At 36.0% G+C, this 20,771-nt stretch overlaps 1 protein-coding gene across 1 annotated transcript in view; it reads left to right on the forward strand.

Moving 5' to 3' along the window:
- The first annotated feature begins 4,274 nt into the window (after positions 1-4,274).
- The window catches only part of LOC124628034 (SH3 and multiple ankyrin repeat domains protein 2), a 161,987-nt gene continuing 145,490 nt past the window's right edge, over positions 4,275-20,771 (forward strand). The window contains exon 1 of the mRNA XM_053678083.1: positions 4,275-4,352. The gene's annotated coding sequence lies outside the window, so the exon portion shown is untranslated. The remainder of the gene's footprint in view (positions 4,353-20,771) is intronic.

Genomic DNA, 20,771 nt, shown 5'->3' on the forward strand with positions numbered 1-20,771 from the left:
ACTTCAGCTTTGGACAACAGGATACCTGTAGTTAAAACCTGTAGTCACAAGCTGCTACTGTAAGTGGATATCTCCACATGTCCATACATGTCGTCCGACATGTATCCAAGGCGAGAAGAAGTAAGCAAAAGATTTCTGTTTGACAATGATATTTATTGCAGATGTGTCCACATGTGCCCAATGCACACAAAAAGAGTTATCCAGGTAATTCTCACTGCTGGTGTTTACGAGGGGTTGCCATGCTTTGTCAATTACAATTGTTTCTGCTCCCAGTCTTGCTTTGCCAGAGAGAGAGAGAGACAGAGAGCAGAGAGAGACAGAGAGACAGAGAGAGAGATATTGTTTCTGCTCCCAGGCTTGCTTTGCCAGAGAGAGCGCTCAAAAGTGTGCAATAAATCAGTCAATGGCATTGTATTTTCAGAAATAAGGCCATTAATCAAATAGAACAAGTAATAGATTACATCAGCTCAAATCAAGGTAATTCTGTTCTCTTCCACTGAGCTCAAAGAAAATGAACTCCACTTAAATCAACTAAAATAAACTGAGCTCAACTAAATTCAAATTGTCAACTCAAATAGTCATTTTTACAAAAAAAAAAAAAAAAAAAAAAATCCAAATTCAGTCCAACCTGATTCAATTAAACTCTAGCCGGTAGTAAGTAAAGTGAACTTAGCTCAGGTCAACTTGTCAGCTCAACTCTGGTGAACTTATGTCAACTCAATGCAATTAATTTTAAATTAACTCAAGAGGTCTACAGTATGTTTGTGCCAGTTACAGTTAGTTGTAGTTGTACATGTTGACTTTTCAGTTGCCAATGTTTTAATGCTTTTTTCTGGGTGCAAAGGCACAAAAGAGTGATATTTGAAATTTAGATCACCCAGCTTCAATATATCAGACAGAATTAGCTGTAACACACAAAAATGAGGGTTAAGTCTGCTTCACCAGACCTTATCCCAACAACTTGACCCTGAACCACTCCCTCCTGGTGAAGTGGAAAATGTATGTCTTTATCTGTAATGTTTATGCCCCTTTTCTTGAAATACTCCCATAATTATGAAGCTAATCATATGAGAAAATGTGAATAATGCATTAATAATAGTTAAAACATTTATATTTAAAACACATAAAAAAATAATACTTGCTTATTTTGTGTATTTATTTTTAAAATAATGTTTGCAATGCCCAAACTAGGCCAGGAGTCAGTCAGCCAGCTCAGTCTCTGTATCTCTTTCATTCTTTCTCTCTCTCTAATTTTTTTTTTTTTTTGGTTGGCAGTAATGTCGCACCAGGGCAGAGGTGACTCAGTGCTCGTTAACAGTTGGAGGGTTGTGTGTTCAAATCCCAGCACACCTAAGATGTTACTGTTGGGCTCAAGAACAAGAGCCATAACCTTCATCTACTCAACTCAACTGTAAATTGCTTTGCATAAAATGATTACATGTGTACAAAGATGTTTTTCCTCTGAACCAACCTTTAAGATTTAGTTAAAAGTTTACTGAAAGAAAATTACTTTTTAAAATGTTATTGCATAGGAGAAGGAAATTATTTATTAACAAGATCTCGGAATCTTAATATATGAATGTATATATAAATAATAACATTACACTATATACAGACAGGTCCATAAATATTTGTACATAAACAAAGTTATTGTTGTATTAGCTATTGTTAGATAGGATATTTGAATTTTTAAATAATGAATTTGAACTTTAATCTGAGGGTATTTACATCCAAATCATGTATACGTTGTGGGAATTATATCAAAAGTAATTGGACAAACTACCAATCATTAAATAAATTGTCATTTTTAATACTTGGTTGCAAATTCTCTGCAGTGAATGACTGACTGAAGTCTGGAACCCACAGACATCACCAGATGTTGGTTTTTTTCCCTGGTGATACTCTGCCAGGCTTTTACAGATTTTTGCAACTGTCTTCAGTTTCTGCTTGTTCTTGGGGCATTTTGCCTTCAACAAGTGAAATACATACTCAATTGGATTCAGGTCAGATGGTAAAAAAAAAAAAAAAAGTCTTTCCAAATATGCTACGGGTCATTGTTCATCTGGACTGTGAAGTGCCGTCAAATGAGTTTTGAAGCATTTGGCTGAATCTGAGCAGATAATATATCCCTATACACTTCAGAATTCATCCTGATGCTTTTGTCTGCAATCAGATCCCTCATTAAACGCAAGGGAACCAGTTCCATTGGCAGCCACACATGCCCAAATTAAGATGAAGTGTTATGCTTCATATCATGAGCAGTCCCTTCCTTTCTCCATTTTCTTCCCTTCCCATCTTCCTGGTAAATGTTGATCTGTACATCTGTAGGATGTTGTTCCAGAACTGTACATGCTTTTTAAAATGTTTCTGGCAAACTCTTATTTGGTCCTTCCTGTTTTTGAGGCTTGTGGTTCTGTATTTACTCTGGTGAAGACTTTTCTTGATTGTTGAATGTTGACATTGATACACCTACCTCCTGCAAGGTGTTCTTGATCTAGCCAACTGTTTTGAAGGGGTTGTTCTTAACCAGATATTGGTCAATTTGTGACCAAATTTTAGGTCACAGGTTGATCTTTTGGGCCTTTTGGGGTTCCTGAGCTCACCAATGTTTATATATATATATATATATATATATATATATATATATATATATATATATATATATATATATATATAAACATATTTATATAAAAAAAATAAACAACTTAGCATATTGTGATTTAGTATGAAGCCAATTTGCCAAGTTTCTATGTGGCTCCATTGCATGTATAGTGTGTGTGGGTGGATGTGTATGCGTGTGTGTGGGTGGGCACCAAGTGAGGGCTCTGACAGTGTTTCACACCTCTTCTACTATATAGGTCAGTTGCCATGGTGAGGCCGAACAGTTTCAGAGGGATTACTTCCTGAACATGACAGAACCAGTAAATGTGTGTGTATGCGTGTGTGTGTTGTCATGTTTTTATGATAGTGGGGACACCCAGATAGGCATATCTGACAGTTTTAACCTTATAGGAACATTTGGCTGGTCCCACAATAGACAAGGAAAACTTTTTTCTTTTTATAGTGTTAGATTTGTGTTAGATTTCACTGTAGGCATGGCACTGAATAGCTGCATTAATAACAATGTCCGTGGAGGTCCTCACCAGGACAGTAAGATGTATATCAGATACATATTGGTTATAGCCTTAAATATAGAAAGAATGAATGAATGCATTAATTAATTAGAACCTGTCCTCTTATTTCTCTCTTGTTGCTTCTTTTAGGCCACATCCCCTAAGACATGCCCTGTACCTCCATCTGCCAGGTGTGCATTTCAGGCCTCTCCTACGTGGTCTGGAAAATGTGTGACTTGAGTGTTTCCCAGCTGGATAGTAAGGATTGACCATCACCATATGGAATCCATCTGCCAGCTGTGCAATGCAAGCCATCCCTTCCTTCTATCTTTTCTAAAAGCTTTCCAAAGTGTCAAGTATTGATAAAAAAACAGTGTTGGCTTTCTTGTATAGATGCTCTTTTCCTATAATATGGTGTATAATTTGAATGCTTGATTGTTGTTCACTGGGCTTGCCTGAGGCATGGTTTTATTTACTGTTGTGGAAGACAGGCAGTTGTCCCCCAAATTATCTTTATACTTGTACTAATTTTGCCCCTGTACAGGAACTGTGGCCTGGCTCTTTAGGACTCTTCTTTTAAAAATCCTTCAATCACCTATAAAGATAAACACCAGATAATGAGCCAAAATGAATGGTTGGAAATGTTTGGTTTTCCATCCATCCATCCATTGTCTGTGCCACTTATCCTACACAGGGCCACAGGGAACCTGGAGCCAATCCCAGGGGACTCAGGGCACAAGGTGGGGTGCCAACAGGTTGAAGTGCACAATTGCATGTTCTATGCACAATTTAGAGATGCCAATCAGCCTACAAGACATGTCTTTGGACATATAATTTCCCTTTTTCTCCTGCTCAACCATCTCATTTTATATTGTCACTGCCTCTTCTCCTATCCTCTATCCTGTTTTTAGCCTTTTCTCCTATTCTTTCATTTCTGTCTCCTCCTTCTCCTATTCTTCTTACTATTCATTCTACTGCTTACTATTTAATTGTCATGTTTCCTCATCTGTCCTCTCTAGTATTTCCTCCTACTTGCTCCTCCTCTTATTCCCTCTGCTTTTCCGCCTTGCTCTTCTTGTTGCCCCTCCTCTTTCCAACTACTGTTCTTTTCTCCTCCTCCTTCAGCTCTGCTCATCCTCACTCTGCGCTCTTACAGTACAGTGGAAAGAGACGGGGTGATGAGCTGTAGACTGTAAAGGAAAGAGGAGTGACAGAAGAGAGCAGCAGGTGGATTTACAGGTAAAACTGTGGGCTTATTTATAACTGCACCAAATGAATTTGAAGTGCTGTTTTTCTTGGTGGGTTGTTTAAATAGTCTTTAAGTTTGAAGTATAATGGGAACATAGCAAGCAAGGGACAGTTTGCTTTCGCAGGATGCTGTTTCAATTTTAGTACAAAGTCTTGTTAAGTCCAGTTTCCTCATCTTTCTGCTGGTGCAACCAGCTACATTTATGGCATTTATGGCATTCTGTGCCACATATTCAGGGAGGACATCTATCTCTCTACTTTGCAATCCATCTTTTCCTTTGCTAAATTTATTTTATGTCTGGATTATGCTTTTATACTGATTTGTTTATGAATTTATGTACTTGTTTCCCTGGAACTGAGTACATGTGAACAGTAACCATTTTAACAACAGATGGATAAAGAGGGGATAAATGAATAAGTATTAGCTGATGTGTGATCAAATGTGGTGGCAGTATCTACAGCCAATAATTAAATAATCAGATGAGATTGCATGAAAATGTGCATGTGAATATAGATAAAACAATGTGAATGTGTACATTTTTAATAACAGCAAGCATTTAGTGAAACAAGGCTTATTAACAGGCATCTAAACTTGCCTGCAAGCAATATATACATTTACATAAAGTATATACAAAATCAAGTACTATATATGGATTGAGTAATTAAGCAGCAGCAAAGATTTACATAAAAGAGCCTTAGCGAAGTGAAATTAGAGGGGTTTTCTGTCCTGCAAAGGGTGTTTGATTAGTACAGTGATTTTTTGGGGGAAAACCTCTAATGCTTCAGGGAAATGTAACATAGAGAACTTCACAGTCAGATAGGGTTTAATATGTGTATTTATTATTAAGTCCCCAAACGGTTCAAGTGAAGGTTTTTAGATGAGCTTTATATAGATATTGTGGTCTGGTGCAGCTTTATCTTTTTCCTTTTTTCTTCTTCTTTTTTTTTTTTTTTTACTTTTTAATAATTGCATTTGTGTGTGTGTGTGTGTGTGTGTGTGTGTGTGTGTGTGTGTGTGTGTGTGTGTGTGTGTGTGTGTTTGTGTGTGTGTGGCATGTTTTTATATCTTGGTGGGTTTATATCTATATTTGTCTGGTCCCCACAAAAAAAAACAAAAAACAAAAAAAACACAGCTTTTTACAAAACTACAGCTTTTAATTAAACAACTAAAAGAGCCAAAAGGTTTCCTTTGGGTTGCTGAGGTAAATGTTTGGGTTAGTGTTTACGGAAGGTCCTCAGAAAGCTAGAAAGAGAAAAGTATATGTGTAATGCTGCTTCTATCTGGCTTTTATTTATTTGTTTTTTTGTTTTTTGTTTTGTGTTTACTTATTTACTTACTTCCTTTGTGTGATTGTCTTTGTGATTGCTTGTGGGCTTTGGGAATATAAATTCTAAATTCATTTTAATCATTATTTTATTTGTATTTAATTTTTAATTGGTGTGAATACAGTACATTGATGCATTTTCCTATAGTGTTCTATATGAATATCAGATGGGGAAAAACAGGGTCTATTTTAATTTTAAAGATCTCTCTTTTCTCCCAGAAATCTTTCATTCTGAGATCTAAACTGTTTCTAGTTTTCATTTTGCCTAGTTTCCAGGAGTAAATTGGTGTGTGATAGCTGGGTTTCACATGAAGAGGGTAATTAAGTACTTTTAGCTTTGCAGAAAGTCACACCTGTCCATCATGCATGTAATCTGAGTGTAATGTTCTATTTTTGAAAAATGTGTTTCTGTATACTGTACATGTCTTCATTTCAACGATCCTGTATTTAATTCTCCTTTGTTGATTTACCATTGGTTGAACTCCATGGGTCATCTTAAGGGCTGTTTCATTCCTTTGCGGCTATGAAGTTCATTAGAGAAATGTCAGATAAGGGACGTCAATATCACTTTAGAGTTCATCAGGACAAATTACCTGGGAAAAAAACTCTGTTGCAATTTCATTCTCAAAATTGTTGGTGAAATTTTTTATTAGTGGAAACAGGGGCAATTAACTTAATAATTAAATTAGACTATGCATGTTTGTATTTGAATTAGGTTTTATTCCATTGATTTCTCCACTGGTATATGACATGGGTTAATTACTTTATGTTAGTCTGTTAGTGAATTAGAGACAGTGTGCATCTTTGTAAATCTGTGTGCCAAGGTGCCAAGCAGAAATGAATTGGAAATCTTTTGAATTACTGAGTGATCATTAAGATATCTAGCTAGCTTGTTTTAAATAACCTAGCTAGCCAGAGAATGATGGGTTGTCTCTGAAGTATGTTAGGTAAACGTACATAGCTTACTGTAGCATATTGTTTAAATAATATATTTTTCAGTAACTACTATGAACTATTCAGTAAATACAGTGAAACTATTAGGAAAAAATAACTACACAAGTGAAGAAAACAAGTCAGAAGACTTGTGGATAATGACCCTACATTAAATATTTCTTGACTATGTGATAAAGATGGGGGTAGAAAGTGTTCTAGAAAATGTTTAGGATTACTGATGCTGTGTGTTCCAGTCTCTCCATTGGCTGGCACTTGTTTGATAGCTACATTTCAGAATATTTACCAATACTACAGTTGATAGAAGCACAATCATTCACATTTTAATAAAATGATCCTTTTGACTAATACTACAAGCTGTATTGTGTGTTTTATGTGTACTAGTGTTACCATCACCAACCATTGTCAAACAGGTTATCGAATTTCAGAGAAAAAAAAGTGTGAGATAAATGTGATGGAGAGAGAGAGTTGTGTGTCCTCTTTTTGTCCTCATTCAGATCTGAATGACAAAAGAAAAGAAGTGTATTGTGTTTCTTCTAGTGTCTGACCTGCTGTGATGATTATCTATTATTCACACACAACCACTTCTGCATGAGTCAAACGTGCAGGTAAAGTGGTGCTCGTCATACGCTAATGATTCTGATAGTACTCCATATACTTTCTTAATACATCTCTCCTATTGAGAATATCTAATGTTATCTCCCAAATAGAGCTGCATTATGTAAAAAAAAAAAAAAAAGCATATTGCAATTATATTGATACACTGAGGTGTCTCTCTCTCTCTCTCTCTCTCTCTCTCTCTCTCTCTCTATATATATATATATATATATATATATATATATATATATATATATATATATATATATATATATATATATATATATATACACATACATATGTGTATGTATATGTATATATATGTATATATAGTATCTCACAAAAGTGAGTATACCCCTCACATTTTTGTAAATATTTGATTATATCTTTTCATGTGACAACACTGAAGAAATGACACTTTGCTACAATGTAAAGTAGTGAGTGTACAGCTTGTATAACAGTGTAAATTTGCTGTCCCCTCAAAATAACTCAACACACAGCCATTAATGTCTAAACCGCTACCAACAAAAGTGAGTACACCCCTAAGTGAAAATGTCAAATTGGGCCCAAAGTGTCAATATTTTGTGTGGCCACCATTATTTTCCAGCACTGCCTTAACCCTCTTGGGCATAGAGTTCACCAGAGCTTCACAGGTTGCCACTGGAGTCCTCTTCCATTCCTCCATGACGATCATCATCATGGAGATGGTGGATGTTGAGACCTTGTGCTCCTCCACCTTCCGTTTGAGGATGCCCCACAGATGCTCAATAGGGTTTAGGTTTGGAGACAAGCTTGGCCAGTCCATCACCTTCACCCTTAGCTTCTTTAGCAAGGCAGTGGTCATCTTGGAGGTGTGTTTGGGGTTGTCATCATGCTGGAATACTGCCCTGCGGCCCAGTCTCCGAAGGGAGGGGATCATGCTTTGCTTCAGTATGGCTGAAGAGGGAAAATTGGGAGTTACACTGAGGTCCCAGGAGGTCTCCAATTTGAACTTGTCCCTCTTAATACAGCCAAAAATATACTATCATACATACCCCCAGTCAAATAAAGAAATGGAATTATAGACTGACAGTTTCTTAGTCAGGAACAATGCACTATTTTCACAAATCTTTTCTCCAAATTCCTCAGTATGTGACAGCACAGTGTCCTTTCCCCTGAAAACATGACACAAAATTGTTTATATAGGCAAAATGCAAATTCCCTGACTCCTGAGCACAACAAAAGCAGCTTTAACCCAAATTGTGAATATGCTTTTTTATTTTTATTTTTTTTGTTACACTGAGTTTTCAAGTGAAAGGCACCCCATAACTTCTTCATTACATGCAAAGCTCTTCATAAGCAGTGGATAAAGTTTGTTTATTTGGCAAGCTTCTTCCAACATTTTTTTTTTCTCAGAAGAGTGTTGCAAAAAAAAAAAAAAAAAAAAAAAAAAAAAAAAGATTAGTGCAACTGAGCACAGCTTATTTATCTGGTGGTTTAATGACATTAAATAATGAATCAAAGCTCCTGAGTGGCATGTTTACCCTATCCTAATGATTCCAAAGCCATGCGATCAAGAGAGCATAACTGGCTCTGCTTTCTGTCAATTAAAATCACACTAGCTAGTTAGTCATCAGTGTGACTTCCTGTTTTTTAAAGAGTTCAGTTACTGCTCTCCTCCTAGTGTGTTCAGCTTCAGTGTGATGTTTCATCAGCAACGATGCAGTGACAGTGCTGCACATGTCTATGCATATAACATAGAGTTAAAGTTTAAATGTGTGGCTTTACTGGAGTTTGCTGATGTATGTTATACAATGACCAATAATTATCTAATTTGAATTGGGGACCTCCTGGAACCTCAATGTAGCAATTTAATTGCAATATGTTACTGTTTTTTACATAATGCAGATCTATTTGGGAGATAATATTAGATATTGTCAATAGAAGAGATGTATTAAGAAAGTATATGGAGTACTGTCAGAATCATTAGCGTATGACGAGCACCACTTTACCTGCACGTTTGACTCATGCAGAAGTGGTTGTGTGTGAATAATAGATAATCATCACAGCGGGTCAGACACTAGAAGAAACACAATACACTTCTTTTCTTTTGTCACTCAGATCTGAATGAGGAAAAAACTCAGTTTCTGTCCCAAATTACATGTTCTTTTACTCTTGACTGTTTCTTCTATTAAGAGCCCTTCTGTCAATCACTAGCGTTTGAGACCCATCCAATTACCGTATGCTTCTCTGCATTATGTAATATTGTACATGCTGCTTCCAATCGATCACTTAATTATATCAACTTCTCTAATTAATAATTAAAAAGTTAAAAGGTTTTTGGTACAGCAGATCTGTAAAGAATTCTTACCTAATAAAATATATTTAGAAACATCTTATAAATGTTATAAAGTAGACAGGCAAGTGTTTAACAGAACATCTAAAAGTAGTAGGTAGAGAAAATTATACCAAAGTGACTTCTTTTTATTTAGGTAAGGACGATCCAGTGTGAGTCATGCAAAGTGAGAATGGCGAACAAGTTATTTCCTAGTCTGAAGTTGGCAACATTAAAAAGATTATTGCAGTAAATAATTTTGACAAATATTGCACCCTGACACTTTGATGATAATTAGGAAAAATTGTTTACAATTTATTATTATTCAAATTCTCACATAATAACTATTTGTTCTACATAACAAAGCAGACAGATCAGACCAGTAGACAGTATATCTAATGATTTAATACCAGACTTTGTCTTTAGCTGATGGTGTAGTAAACTTCACCTTCTATCTCTCTTTTAATTGTTTGCTGTTTAAACCAGCCACAATGGTTTCTTCCCCTTAGCTTGCTCTGATTGGCTGATGGCCAATTTTTCTTAATAAAATCAACAAACAAAATGTCAGTGTCTATAAATTTCCTACAGCTCTAATGAGGTATGACAATATTAGTATACGCCAACAGACTCTTTTATTCATGCATTCATCTTCTGTAACTGCTTTATTCCTGTCAGGGTTATGGTAGGTCTTAGGGACACTGGGCATGAGACAGGTATTCACCCTGGATGGCATGGCATACACACACATTCACACACTTATTCACAGCTGGGACAATTTAGAGTAGCCAATTTGTTAAGCAGCATGTTTTTTGGGGGGAGGGGGATTTGAGAACCCAGAGGAACCAATTTAGATACAAGGAGAACATGAAAAAAGTCCACACAGACAGTGTCCGAAGCTAATGATTGAACCCAGTACTATGGAACTGTCAGGGGGCAATGCTAATGAATAACTGCAGTGCTTTTATTTAATCTCATCCATTTTATCATATTTTCACACTTTAGACATTTCTTGATGTCTCATATAAAGGGTCAGAATGGTCAGACATTATTTCACAGGAGATATTGAACCTTTAAGCTTCTACTAGTAAAATATTTATTATTTTTTATTTTAAAAAGTAAATTGGTTGCTATAGAGGGTATGCATGTGATGCACGTGAGTGGCAAAAAGTCTGAGCTGCAGCATTAGTGTACAGTGTGAATTCCGCAAAAACATAGAAAAACGCATCTAAAATGGGATAAGGCTGTTGTGCAATTGACTGTGCTAACAGATTCAGCAGGAATTCAGAGCTATCTTTTTGTCTTTGGAGTGGCAAAAAAAAATCCATTCCTTCTTTTTTTACTAAGTCGAGCAGTGTACTGTAAGTGTAAGTTCTTTCAGCATGTAGTGTTCATGTTGTACAATGCTGAAAAATTTGCTACATATTTCTTTTTAAACGCTGCCTATTTCCACTGATGAATAATGGGGGCTCATTCATTATCTGACTGTGTTTTACCTTCACAAATATATAACGCTAGTAAGTGTAAGCAGTGTTAGCTACAAACAAACTAGAACTAGCTAGTTTATGGGTTACCAGATAAAATTATATAATAAAATAAAAATATGTGTACATACCTGTTCACATACAACTAGAATGTTTATTTGTGTTCTTATCACTTTAATTTCTCCAACAAATCCCGACTTGAAGTAGGATCAAGTGTCAAGGCTTTTGTATGCCTTCAGACTTTACTTAGTGTATTTCCCGGGCATTTTATATCAGGTACATATAAATGTCAGGAAAACCTATTTCTTCCCACATGCCAATGTCCATGGACTACAGGTTTTGGGGCAAGTTGTAAGGGTCACTGTCGAGTCCAACTGCCTTAAATTTAAGCCGATAATAGTTAGTTATACAAGCGTTTTCGCAGCTTCCCCTATTAAAACCAGCCATTTTGCTGGATGTTTTGCCACTCAGTCCAGCTGAGTGAGCATGTTCCAGTGGGAAAGTGATGTCAATGCATACCCTCTATTTTCCCACTTGCATAAGCACATAGGTTTGTTGTGTTAACTATTTACCCCATATCTATTTGTGAAATTGGGTGCAAGGTTTTGTTTATTTATTGCAACTTTTAACTATTTGAATCTAGTTGGCTGAACCACCCCACACACACACACACACATAGAACAATAGGTAGAACACTAGCTTTTTCAGAAATTAGTTATTTACTCGTGTCATGTCGATTCAAATTTAAATGCACATTAAATTTAGCATTAAATGTCAATGTCAATGTTAAGTGTCAGTGGTAAATTATATTTGAAAATCTATTCACTAATATCCATTCATTTATTTATCTTCAGTAACTGCTTTATATTGGTCAGGATGGCTCTTGGTTTGGAGCCTATGCTGGGAACACTGGACGCAAGGTGTGAATACACACTGGATGGGACACCAGTCAATTGCAGGCCTCTATACACACTCATTCACAACTAGGGCAAATTAGCGCAGCCAGTCCACCTACTTTTATGTTTTTTTGGGGAGGCAGGTAGGAGGAAACCCACATGGACACAGGAAAACATGCACAGACAGTAACCCAAGCTCACGGCAACTACCTGCTGTGCCACCCTAGTCACTAGTAAATAAATTTGAGGGGGAAAAAATAAACTGCTGTATTTCAGGCAACTTTCTTTTTCATCTCATATCATTTTGAGTGACATCCATCATTCGTTTTTCTCAGGAATGTGTGGATGTTTTTTCTCATTTCTGCTGCCTCATGCTGCATTGTTTTCCTTTTGTCTCATCTGTCAGTTCATGGATAAAGGATGATAGACAAGATAATGAATGAGAGCTCTGGGGATCAATCAGTGACACCACACTTCCTGTATCAGTCTGTCAAATGCTGCTCGCTCACGTGCTCACACACACACACACAGTGGGGCACTGAGAAAGGTAACAACTTGAAAACTATTGATCTGGGCAGCATTGCTTCCTCAACCCAAGTCTAGCCTTAAGCATGAAAAATGAATGATTGAAATAAACAAAATTATCTGGCAAAACATCAAGACAATACTATGATTAGGAAATTAGCAAAAGCCTAGAAATAAACACAATAAACATAATATTATGGGTTTGTTTTCTCATAATGAGAAAATTAGGTTAATATTCCTGTGTTCTACATATTTTAAAATGTATTTTAGATGCACTGTTCAATGTACTATACTAAGTCATAATTGTGAGACATTTTCTTGTTATTTTGAGCTGTTATTTTTTTTTTGTTATATTGTTATTTTGAAAATCTTTGTCTTTATTCAGATAATGATATTGGTCAGTCTACCTAGTGTACCACAAACATTAACCTGCCTGATGGCTTGATAGTTATGGCTTTATTCTTACATATGGGTAATGTTTTTAATTCAACAAACATTTTATGCTCAAATCCCCATATTCTTGATTACTTCATATAAACAAAAGGCCCAGTATACAATCTGATACACAACATAAAAATATTATGAAAAGAATCATAAAAATGAGCCTTAATTTTGCAATGTGTACAAAAGGTCTGTACAAACTGAACAGATATATTAAGTGTTATAACAGATATAGTAAGTGTAATTATAACATTTCATATTGTGTCCAGGATACAGAGACTTTAGCATATTGAAAACCAGTATGTTAGTGTGCTAGGGTGCTTGCAACCCCAACACACACAGCTCCTGGCTTGGACTCAACAGATATTCTGGCTAATGTGAGGCTGTGTCTCAGCCTCACCATCTGTCCCTCTACTCTATCTCTCGTATCATCTAACACATACACACGTGCACACACACACACACTCATCATGAATATACACATACATTTGGGATTCTCTATGCTTCTACAATTTCCATTCAAAACACAGCCTTGGAGAGATCTCGCCTGCATGAAAATCTAGGGTTTTTAGTGTTCTGACTTTTATTAAATTGGAGACACACAGATACAGTTGTACTGTAAACCTTCAGAAAGCAGCTCTAAGGAATATATTTTCATCAGGGAGGGGTCAGATGGAGAGTGTGATGTGATCCTGCTTCCTTTATGCCCCCATTGGCATTTCCTGTAGATCTCCTATCCATGTTCTAAATCATATAGCAAACAAGATGGCAAAACAAATAGCAGACTTAACAGGCTATCTACATAATTTTTCCCTATTCTGGAGAAATATGCACAATCTATAATAAACTAAGATGCATACAAAATTCACATCATTCCTAAGATAAAGTTTATTATTTTCTTTTACATAAAAGGTTTTATTGCATTCTGCAGTTTCTCAGTAACATAAGCTGTCACAATTTGACTTTTATAAACAAAAAATGTGCAGAAAATGACAAACTATATTCTATAACAGAATGTGCCCACATCAGTGCTTAATGTGTAAGGCATGAGGCAGCACCAAGCGAGAAGTGATCGGACACATAGACAGAGAGTGTTGAATGCTAGCACATACAGTTGAGGTCATAAGTTTACATACACCTTGCAGAACCTGCAAAATGCTAAAGTTAAAAAATAAATAAATTCAATAAAAAATAAATAAATAAATGAATAATAATAATAGTTAATAATAATAATAATAATAATAATAATAATAATAATAATAATAATAGAGGGATCACAGCAATTTTGTTTTTTATTTAGTTTTGCCCTGAATAAGCTATTTCAAATAACAGATGTTTACATATAGTCCACAAGACAACAACAACTGAATTTATACAAATGAAAAAGTTCAAAAGTTTACATACGTTTGCTTCTTAATACTGTGTGTGTTTACCTGGAGGATCCACAACTGTTTTAATGTTTTGTGATGGCTGTTCATGAGTCCCTTGTTTGCACTTAAACTGCCCACTGTTTTTCAGAAAATCCTCCAGGTCCTGCACATTCTTTGCTTTTCCAGCATCTTCTGCATATTTTACCCTTTTCCAACAGGGGCTATATAATGTTGACATCCATCTTTTCACACTGAGGACAACTGAGCAATTCATACACATCTATTACAAAAGGTGCAAACATTCACTGATGCTCAAGAAGGCAACAGGGCCAGGGGGGTGTAACATTTTGAACAGGATGACATATGTGTAGGTATGATAACCATGGAACAGTGAAGGATCTCAATCCGGACCGCAGAATCTCTCACCATCTTCAAAAAAACAGCTAAAGACCCACCTCTTCCCTGAACACCTAACCAACTCATTTATATTAAAAAAAAAAAAAAAAAAAAAAAAAAAAAAAAACAAACACATTATGCATATTTGCACTTTCCACCTCTATTCTGTGCACTTTGCTTCTTCTGGAACTCAATTAATGGATCTTGTATGGTAGCACTACTATTGTTCTCTGCTAGATACATCACTTTGCTTGTACTTTTCTCATTTGTTAGTCGCTTTGGATAAAAGCATCTGCTAAGTGAATAAATGTAAATGTAGGATTGCATCCATAACATTTCACTGATGCTTGTGAAAGGATGTGTTAAGCTTCTCAGTATGTTCTCAGCCTCACAGCAAACATTTTGTTCAGAACACCTATAAAAGTTGTACATTATGTTTGAATACTTTTGATTCTTTTTACCAGAGACCCAAAAACGGAATTTCAACCTGTTTTGGGGGTGCCGAAGCATTAAATTTATTTGGATGTCACACTCCATAGTAGTGGTTAATGGTTCATATGAATGTAGACACTCAGGGCTTTAAGAATTTGAGAAATTTTTCGTTAGTATTTTTTTTTTTTTTTTTTAACAAGCCCACTAGGTTTAAATGTTATCATTTTATTGTGGCAGTTGTACACAGTGTTTTACTATCAAAAAGCTTTAGTTGTGCTATCTGTTTTATCTCTGTTCCAATGTTATTGTGGAGAGGTGTGAATTCTTTGCCCCGCCCCTTTTCCATTGCCCTGCACACCAGCAGATAAACACAGAGTCTTGATACTCTACACACAGAAACTGAACACTGTTCTGACTAATCTTATAACAGACTTGCAGTGATAATTCATTTGTTTATGCTGATTTGTTTATACTATCTGATAAGTCAACTGGAACTCCAACAACATAACATGAACCTAACACCATGACTATCAATTAAAAAATACTTTTAGCTTGCCTTGAAAATTACCCCACAACGCAGTCATGTAATTTACGCTCTCCTCCCAATGTCATAGATTTGCTTTGCTCATCTGAGACAGCTCCTTAAAATCCCCCAATGCACATATGATATGCGGTTGTAGTTTGAGCAGTTGGCCAACAAGTTTCAGAAGCTGAAACAACATGAGAAATGACAACATAGTCAGTAGCCTTTTTGACCATATCCAATATCCACTGATGTCTGATGAATGGGATATTCAACAAGCACATATGGATGTGATAGCCAGGTGTCCACATACTTTTGGCCATAGTGTATGACTATTGCTGTCTTGTGGCCATGTGAATTGTCGATACCTGATATAAAAAATAAAATAGATATTCTCATGGCCTTTTCAGTCACATGCTGCAATTCATGACATCACTTTCACTTTCTGTCATGAACCATGGTAGCTTTAAATACACACAGATAATGTTAATCTGAATGGACTGCCCCTGAGGCCAGCTCTGAACTTTCCTCACGTAAGCATTGATATTACTTTTCAACTTAAGTTGCTGACTTTTCTCGTATGGTCAATTGTTCTTAAAATATATAATTTTTCTCTATTTTTTAACAAAAATTTCTTCTCTATCAGTCCCTCTAGGATTTTGCAATTGCAGAAATTAAGACAAAATCAAGGAAACTCCACAATTTTCGCGGGAGCATAAAAATTTTCAAAATTACTGCAGATTTTCCACAGATTTGGACCAGGACGCATCATGTGACGTCATCACAACGTGTCATGTAATATCACAGCGCACATTCAACTAAAGTCCTCTTCTATTCACATGTATCGAACATGAGTACAGCTAAAAGATTTCATTTACCAATAAACATCACTGCGAAAGAGTGCAAAGCTATTTAGTGCAATAGCAATTTCACTAATTCAAGTAGTTTTCTGCCAAAAAAGCAAACTCAGCAAATTGACTCACAAATTTTGAAAAAAGCCTCAGCAAAATCAGGCATTTTTGGGCCAGGACAGGCACAGAAAAACTCTGCGAAATCCTGGTTGGGATGATTTTTGTTACGGAACGAGACTTGGACAGGAAGTACCCAATAAAGGTCACTGTTCATGACTCCACTATCAGAAAATCACTGGGCAAAAATGGCGTCCATGGAAGAGTGGCGAAGTGAAAACCACTGTTAACTCAGAAGAAGCTCTTGTCTGAATTTTGCCAAAATACACCTTGATGATCCTCAAACCTTTTAGGATAATGTTCTGTGGATTGATGAGTCAAAAGTGTAACTGTTTGGAAAACAAGGGTCCCGTTACATCTGGCATAAACCAAACACAGAGTTCCAAAAAATGAACATCATACCTACAGTCTAGCATGGTGGTGGAACTGTGATGGTGTGGGGATGCTTTGCTGCTTCAGGGCCTGGGCAACTTGCTATAATTGAGGGAAACGTGAATTCTGCACACTACCAGTAAAACCCTAAAGGAGAATGTCTGATCTTCAGTCTGTAAATTGAAACTCAAGCGCAACTGGATTATGCAGCAAAACAATCATCCAAACATACGAGTAAATCCTAGTCCTAGAATTAAGTGAAAGACTGATCTCCAGTTATCGGAAGCATTTGGTTGCAGTTATTGCTGCTAAAGGTGGCACGATCAGATTTTAAGTTTAAAGGGGCAATTAGTTCTTCACATGGGTGATAGGTGTTGGGAGAGAACTTTTTTTTTGCTTCAATAAAAAATAAATAGATAAATAAAAATTGTATTGTGTGTTTACTCAAGTTGCCTTTGTTTTATGTTGTTTTTCGTTTGAAGATCTAAAACTATTTAGTATGAGATATACACAGAAACAGAAGAACTTTTTTTCCACAGAAATACTTTTTTCACAGCAGTGTATAATCCTATTTATCATCATTTTGGTTTGTTTTACCCTTTTTACTACAATAGTAGTTCATGATTACTATTAGGCTAGATCATGTTTCGCTGTAGCAAACAGGCAAACAAGTAATTAATTAAAAGTGCATAAGATCGATGTCTCGATCAGAATAACCCAATTTACTGGAATTGTATAAGAGAAAATGTCAACTAAATTAGTCAATATAAACCCATTTAAAATAAAATGCAATGACTGTGGGGACTTGTGCCTTATTTTTTTAAACAGGCATCCAAAGTAACCAGTTATTAGCATTTTGACCCTTTTCTTCACTTTGGCTGCCTTTTAGGTACATCAGACAGTTTTTAATTGTGCAGTTCGCTTTTTTGGCCAGATGGCTGCTGAGTAAAGATATGAGCCTCCACAGACAGACAGCAGGACCTTGGATTAGCAAGAGTGAGTGAGCGTTAAAGAGGGAATAAAAATGCAAGAGTGAAGGAGAAGGCAACCAGAGTGAAACCAACCTGTCTCAGCACGCTTTTACCTCCATGTTACCACACAAAACAGAATGTAACCTAATTTACCCATGAGCTTGAGCCAATATGAGTACTCATGTCAGTGTGTCAGGTAGGGAGAAAAAAATCTTTAATTGGGTATAATTGCTAGGCAAATTGTCCAAATCAAATTATAATTACTAAAATCTCAATATGAAATTCCTCCAGCCATATGGTCCTCAAATTAGGGTCCAGGGACTCCAGGGGCTGTGAAACATTGCCAGGTCCACAATTTTTTATATTTTGTTACAGTTCTGTTAATCACAAACCACTTTTATAAATGTAATTACATTTATTGAGGGTTTGAATAGTTATTAGCCTGTTTGTGGGTTCACTTTATATGAAAATGTTTAATTCAAACCTCAATAACTCAAAAACACCAAGTAGGTCTTAAAAATAATGTCAACCTGAATCTAATGATAAGTCGTGAATTAAAAAAAATATCTATGTGAATGTTTGAATAGTTGGATTATGCCCATAAACTAAATCAGTACCAATGGGGTCATTGGCATAGATAAATACAATCATGTGAAAAAATAAATACACCCCATGGAAATTGTTGGCTTTTTAGACATATTTTGACAAACAAATATTGCATTTTGCATAATTGTCCACCAATCACTGACACTGGCTTGCTGGAATTTTTGACCACTCTTCCATGCACTATTCTTTGACTAGGCTATTCCATAACCCTCCATTTCTTCTTTTTGAGCCATTTCTTGGTGGATTTGATAGTGAGCTTAGGATCAGTATCCTGTTGAAAGGTCCATTTTCGGTTCAACTTCAACTTTTGGACAGATGGCCTCAAATTATCTTCAAGCACTCTTTGATATGATGCAGAATTCATATTTGAATCAATGAATGCAAGCGGTCCAGTCCGTGAGGCAGCAAAGTAATCCCAAACTATAACATTTCCACCACCGTGCTTCACAGTTGGTATGAGGTGTTTCTCCTGAAAAGATGGGTTTGGTCTGCACCAAACATGTTTGCTGTTACTGTGGCCAAACAACTCTATCTTTGATTCATCTGTCCAGAGCACATTATTCCAGAAGGCCTGGTCTTTGCCTATATAATTATTGGCAAACTGTAGTCTTGCAAAGGCTTTTTCCTGGCACACCTCCCATGAAGGTCATATTTGTGCAATCTCTTTCTGATTGTAGAAGCATGCACTTGGACACCAACAGTTGTGAGACTTACTAGCAGATCCTGTGATTAAATTTTGGGGTTCTTGGAGACTTATTTTTGCATCAGATGCTCTATTAAGTGCTAAATGTTGGTGTGTTCATAGTTAAAACGTCTATTTTTCTTTGTCGCCTTCATGGGAGTTGAATATGAATGTATGAAAATCGATGGCATGGCCAGAGAGGCAATTTAAATGCTAATTTTGCCAGTGAGAAGGTCAGCTAACATTTTGGATGGAATAATGGGGGTTAGCACAAAACATGTCAATTGAGATGCTAATTAAAATGTAGTGTCAGGTTTGGGCTGTACAATTTTTTCTATATTTGTGAATCTTTGGGTTACTCGTTACAAAATTGGAATTTGTACTTTATTTAAAAGCAAGGATATATGCAGGGATAGTCTGATAGATAAATAAACTGATGGATTGATTTTTGACCGCTAAAGGTAAATGTCATTGGCTATGCAGCTTACATAACCTGGGAACATTACATGGGTTTTATTGCCATCTTTGGTTTTATAATTAAACAGAACAGAAGATATATGGAGGTAAATTTATTTATGGCTTCCTAAATAGGTACCAATCTGAGAGAAATAAATGAGGTTTCTCTGCTTATATTAAATGTGTGTGTGTGTGTGTGTGTGTGTGTGTGTGTGTGTGTGTGTGTGTGTGTGTGTGTGTGTGTGTTTATAACAGTTATAATAACAGTTTAAGTAAAGACACAGTAACAGTTTAAGTAAAAGCAATAACAGTTTAAGTAAAGACACAACATGTGAATTGGCTAGTGCAGAGGTCCCAAAACTAGGACTCATGACCCTAAGTGGGGTTGCTTGATTTGCAAATAGGATCATGCGAGAAACTCACAATCTCGTCTTTTGTTTTCTCATTTCTTTACAAATTAATATTATAAATATCGCTCTGACCATGAAGACACGTGTTATTGACATGTTGCTGGAAGTTACAGTCTAATCAAGTAACAAAGAGTTTAAAAAAATGGACAAATTACTCCAGTAGTTCCTCAAAAACAATGACTCTGCAACAAAATAAATCAAGAAAAAACACACAAAAATATGGAACATTTATTGAATATGAATTTACAATTGTGACGTTAATGAACAAGGGGAAATCAAAATGCCTCGTCTGTGGCAGAGTTTTGATAAATGACAAAAGCAAAGTACTCGAAGTTCTCTGTAAAAGATAAACTCCTTTGATAGTTCCTATATGTGTGAAGCGGGATTCAGCGCTCTCTATCCTGAATTAAATCATTTGAATCTGGATGTGACAGTATAAATGAGATGTTTGAAAGGCTGTGCCGAGAAATGCAAGCTCACTTTTCCTACTAAAGTCAGTGCAAGGGCATTCCTTTACTTTCAATTTTCACTTATTGCAGAAAATTCATAATGTCTTTTTGGGGTTGTTGTTTTTTTCCATTCTATTTGAGCCAAAGATTTGATAACTCTGAACCATATATAATTTACAGTGGTGCTTGAAAGTTTGAATTTTTTGCATAAATATGACCTAAAACATCATCAGATTTTCACACGT

Source organism: Ictalurus punctatus, chromosome 4 (genome assembly GCF_001660625.3).
Source record: "Ictalurus punctatus breed USDA103 chromosome 4, Coco_2.0, whole genome shotgun sequence".
In the NCBI taxonomy this organism is placed as follows: domain Eukaryota; kingdom Metazoa; phylum Chordata; class Actinopteri; order Siluriformes; family Ictaluridae; genus Ictalurus; species Ictalurus punctatus.